The sequence below is a fragment of the Mytilus californianus genome, unplaced genomic scaffold (genome assembly GCF_021869535.1).
Source record: "Mytilus californianus isolate M0D057914Y unplaced genomic scaffold, xbMytCali1.0.p SCAF_6, whole genome shotgun sequence".
Taxonomy (NCBI): domain Eukaryota; kingdom Metazoa; phylum Mollusca; class Bivalvia; order Mytilida; family Mytilidae; genus Mytilus; species Mytilus californianus.
Window position 1 is genome coordinate 27511295 of NW_026262712.1, and position 16257 is coordinate 27527551.

At 31.6% G+C, this 16257-nt stretch overlaps 1 long non-coding RNA gene across 1 annotated transcript; it reads right to left on the reverse strand.

Annotated features, from left to right (window-relative positions):
* Positions 1–1297: 1297 nt before the first annotated feature.
* LOC127706814 (uncharacterized) lies at positions 1298–4451 on the reverse strand. The gene is made up of 2 exons (XR_007984584.1): positions 4352–4451; positions 1298–2267 (listed from the first exon to the last, which is right to left on the reverse strand). It is a non-coding gene; the product is annotated as an uncharacterized LOC127706814 (long non-coding RNA).
* Positions 4452–16257: the final 11806 nt, after the last annotated feature.

Here is a 16257-nt window from a genome sequence, read left to right on the forward strand (position 1 = left end):
TAAATAATCATTAAAATCTCATTAAAAACACATTAAAAACCTGTTAAAGGTACATAACTAAGACCCATTAAATCAGTGTTCTTTATGTTAAACACCATTAAACTACAGTGTATGGCCTTGAATTTTGACAGCAATAAACCCATTACATATATATTTATGAGTCATCAATAAGGAAAAATTAAATGACGTTATATTATTTTTAATGGGTATTTTTTGACATAATAAATGTTTTTCATGGCCATTATAGTGTAGGTTCCAACCCATGAAATTTACCATCAAAATTTAATGCCCATTAGAACAGTTCTATTTAACAACCATTAAGCAACAGTAGGTTAATGGTTATTTAAAAAGATAATGGCAAATTAAAATATAATAGTTATTAAAGGTACAAAATTAAGACCCATTATAATGAAATTGCCGAAATTAATGGGTATTGGCCATGTTTAATGTCTTATTAGAATGACTGTCAATTCCGTATTTAGATTTAAAACATACATGACTGTGTAGAGTATGATTTTAATTTATAGAAATATACATTTTATGTTACACTTACATCTAAATCGGTTATTTTATTTTCGATTTATTTTGTACAAAAATGCTTTCTCTTTCCTGTCTTCAACTAACAAAATATCTCTTATTTTGTCATAATGCAACGCTTGTGGGTCACAAAGTCCGTCTTTAGAAGATAAAAGTGTCCTATGCTGCTTACCACAAGGCGATATAAGTATAACTGATTTTTTTGATATAGCAATCAAAAAGTCATCGTTATCGACAGAGACTCCTAGGGGACGTTTCAAAATATTTTCATCTTTAAAAGTCCATTTAAGGACACCCTGAAAGTCAGAGCATTTTACAGAATTGCCATAATATGAAGTATAATAAATGTTATTTCCATTTGTGTCTACATACGAATATGGGGATACGTTTGTAGTTGTTATGGTGTTAACAGTTTCAGGTTGAAGGTTAAGCATCTTCATTCCAAAATCTGAACATATTATCACATGTCCGTTTCGTTCTACTACACTATAACAAAAGGAATTGACAGGAATGAACTTCCTTATCTTCCTGTCCTGAATGTCAACGATGCTGATACCACTTTTAATGCCACATGACGATACAATAACCGTGTTATCTGTTGTTCCATTTCCAACATCGTATGAACCTTGTAATGTTATCTCAAAATATTTAGATCCGTCAGCCTTTATCAAAATTAACATTTCCTTTTGAAAGTAGGTAAATGCCATTCTACCATCCGGAAGAAAACAGCAACATGTTACGTTCGTTAATGTCGTCTGTATCGTATCCTGCAACCGAGCTGTAATATTTTCAATAGTTTTTTTTTTTTTTTGAATAATTATTTGAGCTTGTTTTTTCTTTCTTTCTCGTAATGCAGCTTTAGTGGGCTTTAATACTACTGCTATTTCCCCAAATTTTTGTACATTTTTCATTATGGCTTCAACATTTTCATCAATTTTTGAAGTGATGACTCTTGTATTCAATTTGTCGCCGTCAAGGCATGATTGAGTGAACTCTTCTTCGTTAGCTTAATCCTGCTCTATTTGTTTTATTGACATAAATGTCTGGAGGTCGGATGCATGGTGCTTGATATTTGCAATTGAATTCTGGTACTTTGTTAAATTATTATCCTTTTCTACTAATGTTTTAACCAGCTGAGAAACTTTTTTTTCTTTCTGTTTCTTCTACTTCTTGTATTTCATCTACTAACTTTTTCTGTATTTGATTGAATTGAGTATCTATCTTTAAACGAATTTCCTGAATCTGCTTTTCAGTCTGCTTTCTGTTTTCTGAAAGTGTAGTAATGTTTCTCCTGTACAATTTTTGTATTTCTTTAATATTATCTACAACTTCAGCAAGTGTTTCCTCTATTTCCTGGAAAGAGGTAGAGGTCTTAATATTCTTGATTATGTCGTCGAGATTGACAACTTCATGGCATCGTTTATGAACTTCGATGGCACACTTACCACAACATGGCATTTCATGATCTTTGCAGTATAAAAGAAACTTTTCATCATGCTTGGAACAAGACTGAGGGATCTGCAGGACATCCGGAGGCAACTTCTGGTATTCATCCATTGTTATCGTTTTATGAAGTCTGGTTGCTTTTGCTAAGCTGTGATGTTCTTCACAACCAGAACAAAATCCTTCATCATACTCTTGACACCAGGCTACGGATGGTTTGGTAATATGACGTAGATCGCATATGCCACAGACATTTGTTGCACTAGCCATTATCTCACTGGTTTATACTGTAAATAAATAAAAAAAAAACCGATCAATATGGATATTTCTAAGGAAGTAATGTCAGAAAAAAGAAATCTGTTTCAAATACCTTCTTTGATATTAAATAAGATGTAATTCATCATTGAATCATCAAGGGTGGACATGCTGCAAATCGTAACTGCTTTTCTGGTTATATAGATACAAGAAGATGTTGTATGAGTGCCAATGAGACAACTCTACATTCAAGTTACAATTTGTAAAAAGTAAACCATTATAGGTCAAAATACGGCCTTCAACACGGTGCATTGCTCACACCGAACAGTAAGCTATAACGGGCCCCAAAAATGACTAGTTTAAAAGCATTCAAACAGGAAAACCAACGGTCTAGTCTATATAAAGAACTAGAAACGTGAAACATTTATATCAATTAAAATGGCTTAACTCAATCAAAAGACATATTAACAAAAACAAATAAACATACACTGACCGAATAAATTTGATCTATGACACAATGTAAATACAATATTAATAAAAAAAAGAAGGGGATGTAAAACAATATCAGAAAGACAACGTTAATCTTGGACAAAACGGCGTTAAATAAGATAACATACATAGGTAAATATAATAATTTTGTTGTAAGATGTACATGGAGTACGGAAATTGTTTTTACAAAATAAATAAATTTGTTGTTCAAAGTACAGAAGTGAAAATTTATCGTCACTCTAAATAATTTTAATAAAAGTTGGTATATATTAAAAATAGTGAGAGAGATATAACACAAAATAAGTAAACATTGAATACAAAAATGAATTACAAATTGCATCAACAGGTCAAATTAACACTACATTACGATTTGAGAGTACTCGCAGTTACTGAAAGCTAGCTAAAAGCCAAAAGCAGTTAATAATGAAAAATCATGCACCAGAAACTAACATCAACTAAAACACAACCCAGGGAATTAGTGTTTTAACGCCATGGACAGTCAAAGAAGACATGACTTGTGCATTGCCAAAATAATGTATCGACAGGCAGTAGGATAGTTATGATTTAACATTGTAATAAATATGTATAATGTTATATATAGATACAGCAATCTCTATATAAAAAAATATGACTGAGTTTAAAGTTGTTTTAAGTTAAGGATTTTCTACAAGTATCACATTATCTAAACATTGTTAAACAATCTATGAAAATGAGATCATGGTTAGATCTAGCCTGTTGGATGAACATGTTCATCTTGCATTGATTATACCCAAATTTAGTTGACTAACTGACCTATAACTTGTAGTACTGAAATCTTATATTGTCATGAAATCTTACATTAATTAATAAATTATAAAAATGAAGTCAGGTACCCATAAACCAATTAATACCAATATCCTATTCAATATTCAATATTTATTAATGAACCCAATGAAAACAATTTATCACTCTTTACATTGTAAAACTTTGAAAAATAAATCCAAGCATATTGGAGTAAAAGCACAATCGGTTAAACATTATTTCAAATCTTAGGGACCATGACTCTGCAATGACACCACAAAAATATTTTTAATAAAGATGCAACCTGTTCTGCCAATCCTGACATTTACATTTTTTCCGAAATTGTTCAGAGAGAAAAATAAAAGATTTTTGCATGTTCGAAGAAGTGTTGGACATACGAAAAGTCGGACTTCAGTATACCATAATACGACCTGTCTAAGTCTGGTATTTATTTCCACACACGATTCTACACACAAAGAAAGTATATGACACCTTCTACATATTCAAACAAACCACATAAACTATGTCCTAATTAAAAAGTATGAAACTTTGAAGAACTCTGAAGCTTTTTAGAAAGCTAAAACATGTACAGCATTGTGTAACAATGTATCACAATAAAGGGAAATAACTGTAGCAATGAAAGGTCTGAACATTTTGATGGATAAAGAGTTTTGTATACCTGATGTAATTGTCATGATATTAAGCAATTTATTTTTTAGTGTAGCTTGATGAAAGTGAAACAACATTTTTACAATAAGTTTACATACCCAGTTTGTACATAATAAATCAGTATACAAATTGAATATGATAATGTATATGCACATCATTATTAAACCCCGGTTATTACCTGAATTCAGACGAATTCTCACACAATCTGCGACACTAAAACTTCAAGACAAAATGTAACAAAGGCAGAGGTGGGCGAGGCAGAAATATAGACAAGGAAGGTGAACAGGTAAAAATAGAACTTAATCACGTGATTGTCTACAAAATATGGCTACACATTTGATGTTGTTTAAACGGCGGTTTATTTCAAATCTCTTCATGAGAATGTTTATACAATTACATTAATTAAACGAAAGTGTGACAGAATATTTTCATACAGAAAAAAACACAAATCACCGGAAATATTACAAAAAGTAAGGAACAGTACATGTATATATATACAATAATTGAAAACTGCTGATAAATTGTTATATTCGTAGTAATACAGTTACAATTACCAACAACATGTAAAAGACAAAATGACAAAATATTTCCAATTCTGTAAGTGAATAAACTCAAGTGAAGCAGTTTTCTATTTTCATATTTAGTGAGTCCAAGGAATAAAACTTGAAAGTTATACAAACTTTCGAAAACAACTGTTTTTACAGTGAACAACCATTTTCAGGGGAAAATCATTTATAAAAAAAAAAAAAAACAGAGAGGTTGGAACGGGTGTTGAAGTTTTTTTTTATTTGTTTGACAATGCTTTCCATATATACCAGATGGACACATTATTATACGGGAAATTAATATGATGATTTTGATTATGAATATAATGATTATTACTACCTCTAAAAGTAAATAAAGCTATCTTCAATGTGGTATGAGTGCCAATGAGACAAATCTCCATCCAAGCTGAATTTATAAAGTAATCTAAATAAACAATGCTTCAAGCAGACATTTCAGTACCAGAATCTTTTTCAAATGAGACTATTTTAATTTTGCAATTATCAATTTCCCCAACTCAAGTAACAATATATTAACTTCATCTGCATATACGATGTACATTTCCCAACTCTTTCGGTATTCCTGACCTTGCAGCTGCTACAGAGACTGTATAAAACGTCGTCACCAGTGTGTGAGCTGAAAGATGATAAACAGGTGTTATGGCAAGGACATATCGTTCTTTTTTTAAAACAAATGATTGGAACATACATTTATCAAGACATTGTTGATGAATATTCCCTTTTGTATTTTGCGCCTCACGTATGAAGTACACTTTTAAATATATAAGTAAAAGAACAAAGATTGGTTTGGCAGATTTAAATCAGTTATATGTTAGTTGTAAGCGCAGTATTGTTTCTTATTTGACAGCACTTTTACATTTCTTGTATGTCTATCAGAATAAACATTGCAGTTTTATCGATAGTCAATTGATTATGCATTATCAATCTCCAAAAAAATAAAATCGAAGGACTTGGAAAGTAAAAATTTATAAACATGATAATAACTTTAAAACCGAATTACTTTAAAATATAAGCAAGATCATGCTTTGAAACTATTTCGAGGTGATTAATATTGACGTCTCTATAATAAAAAAGTTTCTGATCGACTGTTCATCGTGACAAGCGCAGATTTAAAGTCGACGAAACATTGAAGCCAATAACAAACCGCCTAATTCGGAAAATGACCCCAGATTTACTTTTCGATGCAATCACCGAAATACACAGCCAGTTTGTTTTCCAAACTGCATTTAAAAAACCTACCTCGGTAATTTATAACAAGGTATTTTATATTCATGTATTTACATTAATTGTAGTATGAAGAAAGCAAATGGTTGCAAAATAACTAATTATATTGTGTATCTTAATTCTTTATATAAATACATAACATTGAATGCAGTATACGTAAAGATAAATACTAACATATTCTTTGAAGTATTGTAAAACAAATGTTTACATACTTATATTTCAGTTCTTCAAAATACATGACTTCAACATGTTCAATTTCTTTAAACTTATAACATTTATAATTTACCCTGTCTTGAATTCTTAAGTGTTGAAGTTATTTTCCAGTATTTTGTTGTACGCTCGATTTATTTTTTAAAGTAACCAGACACGAACTATATTAAATTGTGTGTTTACGTTTGATGAAACATTTGTCTTTCCAAGTACATCTGTCAAGTAGGAATAGTATAGATGCAAAATAACAAAATTAACAGTAATGAAACATTGAAAAGCTTTAAGGCACGCATAGATTTTTCTTGATTGACAATCAATAAACATGAGAGTGAAATATTTTTGTTAAAGTAGTAATCTTCCCCTATTTTGGAAATGATTACGTATTGTATCGGTTTTGTATACACATCGTTGTCAAAAGATTTAAACTTTTTGAGACTTTCATACAAGTGAGAGGTTTAGCTAGTTATAAAAACTGCTGTTCGGTGTGAGCCAAGGTCCCGTGTTGAAGACCGTACTTTGACCTAAAATGGTTTACTTTTATAAATTGTGACCTGGATGGAGAGTTGTCTCATTGGCACTCATACCTCATCTTCTTATATCTATTAATTCATTAATAATCCATCATTTTCTACACAAGAAAATGTCTGTACAAAGTCAGGAATATGAAATTTGGTATCCATTCGTTTGATGTGTTTGAGATTTTGATTTTGTCATTTAATTATGGACTCTCCATTATGAACTTTTCACACAGTTGGGTTTGTCTGTTATTTTACTATTTACCTGGTGTATTGTATTAAACTATTTAACGTCATTTACCACATATGTGAAAGGTTGATTTGAAAATCTGTTTTCACTTTTAGGAAACACTAAGGAGGGTTTTTACATTCGTTCCTTCCCTTCCTCAATTTATATTACATCAGCTAACATTACAATCGTTAATGATTGAATATATATTGACCGCGTTCTCTACTTCAGAGAGATATGACTTATTATATTGTTTGTGTCAATAAAGTGAGAACACCATTCAAAAGTAGATATCACAGAATCTGATCTATTAAATTAAACGATGGCAGTTGTTATCAAATACTGTAGATTCATTTATTTTTCGTGTATTATGGAAAACTTACATGTTCGTGGATATTTAATTTCGTGGTTTTTCCGACGTCTGCATACAAGCCTATGGAAATTTGTCATTCATTGAACATTTAATTTCATGGTTTACTTGTACCACGAAATCCACGAAAATTGGTATCCAATGTATAATATTGAATCCATAGTAGTCCGTTTCTATGTATGTTGACGTTTGATTTTGTTGCAGTTCGGTGTTTCTGTTGTTCCGTTGTTTCCCTCATATATTTCACGTGCTTCAATCGGTTTTAGTTGTTACCAGAGTTTGTTTTCTCTGTTTCGATTTATGAATTTTTAACAGCAGTATATAACTATTGCTTTTATTTGTAACTAAATTAAAAAAAATCTGAATTAAATAAATTTCAAATTATTTCAAACAAAACATAGCTAGGGCATTGAAATTAAAATACATATTTTAAAAACCAACTATCTCACAGTATACAGCTGAAGCAACACCAATGTGGAATGTGACAAAATTTTCAAGAAGGTTTGAAAGTTTCAGACATAAGAAATATGAAATTAATCCCTACCTTTTAATTAAATCTCTTCTTAATATTACCCCATTCATAATTAAAGTAGATAACATACCCTGCGGTTTAGTAATTTATTCTTTGAATCAGTTTCAAAAGCCAAACAATAGCAATTTTTTAAGAAAAAAAAACTTGAACTGCCGGGTTAATACGAGATTTTATATTTTCTGATAGAGAAATAACAATCGTTTCAATAATATTAAAAAAGGGGGCGAAGGATTCCAGAAAGACATTCAAACTCATAAATAAAAAAAAAAATCTGAACTCCATAGCTAAAAAAGAAAAAGACTAACAGACAAACAATAGTGCACAAAACACAACATAGAAAAATGAAGACTAAGCAACAAGAACCCCACCAAAAGCTGGGGATGATATCAGGTGCTCCGTAAGGGTCAGCAGATCCTGTTCCACATGTTACACCCGTCGTGTTATTATGAACCCGGTAAACAGTCTAATTTGGGAGGTCACTTTCGTGCAAAGGAAACGGAATTGTAGTTACATCATTAAGAACATATCCGATATCATCTGTGAAATGGACATTCCATAACGGTCAACCAACTTGTGATGGCGTCCGTAAAATTTACAAAGGAATTATTTCAGCTTCACCATTTGGAATTATTGGTTTAAAATCTTCCTTGTGAGCAGCTTCTCTCTATCAAGGAAATAGTGATAGGAAATACAAGCCCGGGAATATGGTATCAATAGGAAGATATATACTCCGTATGCAGGCGCTGCTGGAATGTTGCTACAAAAAAATCGGAAGTTCACAATTGGGAAGCTAAAATTATCTCTTTTGTCGCAAAGTTTTGTTTTCAACCGACCCTCGTTGTCAATTTCTTGATTTAAGTCCAGATATGAAGCAGACTTAACTGCATCTGTTGTATCCTTTATCTCTAGTTCAATGGGATAGATGCGTTCAACATAGTCACCAAATTTTGTATTATTTAGTGAGAGAACATCATCTATTTAGCAGAAAGCAGAGTTATAGGATATTTGATACATTAACAGATATTATGCAAAAACTAAATTAAAAATAATACCAAAATCCAAAGAAAATTACAAACGGAAAGTCCATTATCAAATCGCATAATCAAAGCTAAAAAACATCAAACGAATGGAGAACAACCGTCATATTCCTGACTAAGTACAGGCATAGGGTTATGTAGAAAATTAATGATTACACCAGCTCTTAAAAAAAGTTTAACTTCACACTTGTATGGCAGTTGCATAGCATTCCATGATATTGACAACAATCTGTAAGTAAAACAAAAAGACACAATAGGTAAAAATGTCAAAAAAGTGTGGAACAGTTGTCAGCATAATATCATAATCTAAATCTTAATCATTTTGGCGAACAGACTCTCTATAGACAATGCAAATAAGCTAAAATAATAGACAGGAATACAAAAACGACTATAGCACAATAACACAATGCATTTATATTGAGCCACGCCCAAAGGATATTATTAAAATCTCATTAAAGGTTACAATTTACAAAGACAAATACAGAGAACATTATAACACGCCATTAAGATATAAATTAATATAAGTAAAAATGATGTATGTAGATCAACTTCGTGTACACATTTTTTGTTATTAACAATTCTATAAAAATTCTTTAGTATAAAAAGAAACTTTTACATTGTATTTATCCAAATATTTGTTTAAATGGTCGAAAGATTTATGCTTTTACATTAAATTTAAATTTCAAAAGAATCCACTTTAATTGTGCGAAATCGGAAATGTAAACTTCTATAAGTTATTGTTCAAAATGTATTCTTTAGAATACTCATCCTCAAAATAGCTCATTAATATAGACATTTGTCTTTTTAATGCATCTTGTGGTTATATAAATCTTTTGTGTTTTTAAGCGTGGTTAATAACATTTTACGCAATTTAGCTTACGAAGAATCATTATTCGGCTATAAATTCAGCAACTTTTAACGCTTTAGGACAGAAGTATTTCAGATATGACATAACCTTTATTGTGTTTAAAGGAGCTCTTCAAATTTAAAGTAGGTAATGCCGTTTGAATTCGTGAAAAATATCGTGGCTTTGAGGCTGTTTGGCTTGTTAATGTGTGTTTACTCTGTGGAATCAGCAAAGGTAATATCATCATAGTCTAATTAATATATACTTATAAATATATTTAAATACGGGTGCACACAACAGACCATCTTAAGGTTTAAAAAACACAAAACTTTTTTTTTTTTTGCAAAATAAAGAAGTTAACTTCACAAATGCTTTATTGCACTCATCATAGAGATACAGTTTGAAAGTCTATATTATTGGTGTCCTGTTTTCAATATACATCTCATTAAAAATTTGACGTAAAATAAGTATATCTACATTCCAAAAAATACGATTTCACAAGAAATTTTGACACTAAACATAGGGTAACTGGATTATTAATTTTTACAAAAACCAAACTAACAAACATTTTCAATAGACCACAAATATTACAGCTGCAGTTATCGCTTACGTGATTTTTCTTGTTTGCTAATAATGGGCCTGGAACAGGGCTTAACAAGGTTGATGATTAAACTCAGTGGAACAATACGAATGGATGAAAACACTCTAAGTATTGACACAATATTCACAAATATTTTCAATAGTATGTTTATATACTATGCAACACAAGTCACAACTTTAGATGTCGTGCATGATATTTCTATTGAGGACAGTATGGTGGTAATTCCACTAGGTCAATGCCTCGTTTGGTAAACCGATAGTTTCCGAAGGTATCATCATTCTTGTACTTTGATCCTGACATGAAAGTATAGATTAAGTGTTCTAAAATTGCTTTTACAAAAGTTTGAAAATTAATTTAGATTAAGGAAAATATATCCCTCATGCAAAGCCCTTGTTTCATGTCCAACATGGCCATTCCTTTTTGTCCATTGTGGTTTATAGCCCTTCATGTGGTGTATAGCTCGTTTACCTTTGAATAGTTTTTGATTTTCAATATTTTTCCATCAAACATTGCTGAAGAGACATTGATTGTCGGAATGAGCAACTGGTGCAGACAAATATGTATCGTGTATGCTATGTTACTAAATTGATTACACGATAGTTGAAATGTGCGTTTCAAGTTTGTATTAGACAGGTCTTATATCAATTATAAGTCTGTTCGACAACTACCATAGTTTAAGAATTTTTAAAAACAAATAATTGCTTCAGTATATATCTGATGTGATTTATCTTATAATAATGTAGTGGTCGAATACACAGCATGTACAAAATACCAAATATGAAACAAACTAAGCCTTATTCTCCCTTTTAAAGTATCGAACTAACACAGAATTACGAAAAAGAATAAAATACTGTTAAACAATAAATTAGAATATTTTCTACAGTTGAACATATTGAATTTTGTGGAAGTTATTCGACATCCTTAAAACTTTAAAGAAAGTAAAAGATATTTCACCTTTTCTATAATGAAGGTGTATCCAGAAAAGTGGTTCGAACGCATATAAACATATATAGTGTGATTTCCATTTTTTTTTTATGTATTACATTGTCTATTTGACATTGAAAAGCCTTCATTGATTGAATATCTTTGGCAGAGTCGTTATGGATGGAACTGTTAGGATCGTGACCAATATCAATAGACAACATATAAGAACACAGTACGATACTTGGTGCGTTCTCCAAAATTAGTTATAATGAATAACAATCATAATGATGACAAGGCTGCTAACGAAGGGCGAATTTTAAATATATCAATATGGCATAAACTTAGACCTCTCTTATCAGCTTGATGTAATGATTGCATTTTACTTGAAATCAAGGCCAGCTAATCATAGTATTGAACTGAAACTAAGGCAGTTTATGTATCTAAGATTGATTCATAACTCATTCAGATTCATAAGCAATACATCTAAAGCCAACCCAATGAAAATATACAATTTTAAAAATGATTATCTTTTGTATTGTAACTGTTTCTTTTTCAGTGTCAAGTACAGGTTATTGGTGAGTAAATTTATAACATATGATAGAGTTTTATATTTTTGTGTCATCATGGCATCAGCTGCAAGATATTTTCACGACAATCCAGGAACTAGAGGGGGGAGGTATTGTACACATATTCCTTTTGTTTTTGTTAATTTCAAATATACATAGCATGTCAGTTAACTGCTAGTAGTCTGTTGTTATTTATGTATTATTGTCATTTTGTTTATTTTCTTTGGTTACATCTTCTGACATCAGACTCGGACTTCTCTTGAACTGAATTTTAATGTGCGTATTGTTGTGCGTTTACTTTTCTACATTGGCTAGAGGTATAGGTGGAGGGTTGAGATCTCATAAACATGTTTAACCCCGCCGCATTTTTGCGCCTGTCCCAAGTCAGGAGCCTCTAGCCTTTGTCAGTCTTGTATTATTTTTAATTTTAGTTTCTTGTGTACAATTTGGAGTTTAGTATGGCGTTCATTATCACTGAACTAGTATATATATTTGTTTTGGGGCCAGCTGAAGGACGCCTCCGGGTGCGGGAATTTCTCACTGCATTGAAGACCTGTTGGTGACCTTCTGCTGTTGTCTGTTCTATGGTCGGGTTGTTGTCTCTTTGACACATTCCCCATTTCCATTCTCAATTTTATAGCAAAACGCATCTTTGTTCTTCTTATCCATTGGCCGGAAAAAAGTAAATTGCATGTTTGATCAGCATTTCACCTCTACGGTTATTTATCTTGTCATACATTGTGTATTAACATGTGCGTGTCCACTTCACTAAGGTATAAACGTGTCTTTTGAACAGGAAGCAATGAGTACGTTGGATGTTTCATTGATACAGATACAAGACGGTTACCACACGGATATTTGTTGAATGACGGAACTTTGCCCCCAGATATGGAAAACAACAGGTGCTTGCTTTACTGTAAAGAGCTGGGTTATTTGTACTCTGGAACACAGGTATCGTTGTAATAATGAATAATGATTTAACACCTTGCAAGTGGTATCCTGTAAAGACAATGGAAGCCACAAATGACAACATTTAGATTTCTGAAATGAACTTCAGCCATATTGAAAATATACATTTAAGGGAATGTACTTCAGTTCCAAAAGAATTTTATAATGCATTTCTGGTTCTTTCCGCGGTTGTGACAAACAGCTTATAAATTTTAAAGATAATTGGTTGAAATAAAGTTGTTTGATGTAATAATAAAGGACTAAGACAACACATTCCTAGTAACATATCATTGACTAGTAGATGTAGATATAGATTATTCAAGACAAATATAAACAGAAATATAAAAAAAGGTCTGTATTTATGATTAAAAATGTTGTACGCCCATTTTAAAGGAATGTGTTCAGTAGTGCGCTCATGAAAGCATTTTTAAACAGTTGCTTTCAAAATGTGTTTTTATTGTTAGCTGGAAACAGCCCATGATGGGACGTCATTTTCCGTGATATAAGTTTAACCCTTATGGCATAAAACCAATAATTCATAGCCCCATTGCTTTCTATGTTAAACTCTGCAATTTCAAGCATAAATGGCTACTTTGTCTTAAGTTCGAATAAAGTGGCAGTTATTTCATGTCAAAACTGTACCTTATGCTGACTTGTGCTGAAAAAATCAAAATACCTTTAATTGCATATTAGAGCGTACTGGTTCCCGGAAGTTTGATAGTACAAAAACAGGAATTTCTGATCTGAACAACAGGCCAAATGAGCCCTAATATAAAAATGTCATATACTTCTTTATAATTAAAAAAAAAAAAACTTTCAACAAGGGTTCTACAATGATTCCAAGTCCCCAAGCTTTCATTTGATACTAAAACTACTCAAATATTCCCACTATTGACAAAGATACAGCTATGCGTAGGAACTATTTTGTTTAAAATATGTACTACTTTCTTGTATGTTCTTTCCGACCGGGCCTGAATTAGTGGTTCTATACCTATAACAGCACCAAACTTGTTATATTGACTCCTGCTTGACTTAATTTCCTTCTATGATCTATTTCTAGGATAGAAAAACACATAAAGCTTTTGTCAAAACACTATATCACTGAATTCAAGCTCAAATTGAACTGGTAGTAACATATGCGTTAAACAAAGAAAACTACATATGGATACTAATAGTGACAGATATGACACTTTTTCAATTTTTACCAGTTCTGATTTGTTAATATCTACTCAAATAACAGTGTTCTTACCTATATGTCTTTTTTTATCAGAGATTTTTCCTTGAATATAAATACAGTGGTCCAATCATAAAATATAATTGATAATTTTGTCCCCCTTTTTTTCTACATGTTGGAAAAGGAGAGTTATTTGGTAAAAAAAACATACTTTTATGTATAAACATGGATCAACAAGAGCAATTTATGTATCTCCAAGCTAGAAAACTTGCTAAAATGGTTATAAAATGCATTTCAAGTGAGATTTTGGAATTCCATTATAAGTATACACCAATGTTCCTTGAAATAAATAATTCACCAAGAAACACAATAAAACATGAACACTCACTAGATAATTTGACCAAAAACAATATTTATACTATAAACTAGTCATAATATACAAGTTTCATTGGTTTCAGTGTTAGATAATCCAAAAATTTAAATTTCAGGTAAAATCTTAACTGTGTGCATGCTAAATGACCAAAAAAGGTTAAAATACCTAATTGTAGCAACTTGAGGGCTGTAATTTGACACTAACATAAATGTTACATGAAAAAAATGTAACATGATTTCTGGCAACAAATGTGACCAATTTTCACTGTAAAGGGTATGGTTTCTAAAAAAAGAATTTCACATGCCTGTCAGTAATAGGTATAACACCACTATTTCATAGCCCCATTGCTTTCTATGTTAAATTCTGCAATTTCAGGCATAAATGGCTACTTTGTCTTAAATTCAAATAAAGTGGCAGTTATTTCATGTCAAAACTGTACCTTATGCTGACTTGTGCTGAAAAAATCAACATACCTTTAATTGCATATTAGAGCGTACTGGTTCCCGAAAGTTTGATAGTACAAAAACAGGAACTTCTGATCTGAACAACAGGCCAAATAAGCCCTCCTATTAAAACTTCATATACTTCTTTATTATTCAAATAAAACTTTCAACAAGGGTTCTACAGCGATCCCAAGTCCCCAAGCTTTCATTGGATACTAAAACTACCCAAATATTCCCACTATTGACAAAGATACAGCTATGCGTAGGAACTATTTTGTTTAAAATATGTACTACTTTCTTGTATGTTCTTTCCGACCGGGCTTGAATTAGTGGTTCTATACCTTATACACAGAAACTCTATTTAAAATCAATGTCGGATAATGTTACATTTAGAGTATATAGAATATTCAAAATGGTTCAACTGTTTTAGAGGTGTGATATTTGAAGCCTTTTAACGTATTTAATTCAGAAGTTCCGCTTACGTCATATTATAAATGATAACCTCGCACGTTCGTATATTTTTTTATTTCTCAAAAGACACATATACCAGTCACATTTTGATAATAAATCATTTATGTTCGTTTGTTTTTGATGATAAAGTACGGAATGAGTTTCAGTTTAACTAAATAAACTTTAAAACAAGACATTGTTAACACATTATACCATTGATGACACATAATACACTACATATTACATCCGACCTGTTTTAAATTGGACACACTTATCAATGACTATTGATATTGACACAAGAAAATCGAGGTGTATCTATGTAATGTAGTGGTGTCTTCGCGTTCAGACCTTTGCCTGATACGTTAGATATTGTACGTTAACATCCTGATTACGAATTTGTGTTAAACGTGAATGTCAACTAGACATCCCTTTGAATTATCTTTTTGCTAACAAAAAGCAATTAGGAACCAGTAAATACAACTTTGTATTCCTATTCAAAATGAACATTGAGGTAACAGTCACTATCTTGTTGAAATAAGGCGTTATAATGTTGACAATAACCGATAATACAGATCCAATTATTGTTTAGAACACTGAGGAATGTTGGTGTGGTGATGACCTTTACCAGAATGGCCCTGATGATGTAAGCGGTTGTAATGGCCAGTGCATCGGCGATTCTGAACAGATATGTGGGGGTGGATGGAGGTTATCAGTGTATGACACAGGTAGGGAGACTGATTCGTTAATATGCATGTCATGACCATTGTAAGAAAAGCTGTAACATAAATACGGATTTTGACAGTGTAAATCATTCTGATATATTGCGGTTCGTTAAATAGAAACAGAAATAATGACAAAAATTGAGACTAATCTGGACACATTCGATAACATAGAAACATAAATCATTTACCGATGCTGAACGCAACACCTTGGTGTTACATGTGAACCAGGGTCTGCCTACCCTTCCGGAGCAATTGAGATCACATGAGGTGTTTGGTGGGGTTCACGTTGCGCAGTTTTGTTTTTGTACTGTTGTTTGTTCGTCCTTTACTTTTTTAGACATGGAGTTGTAAGATTT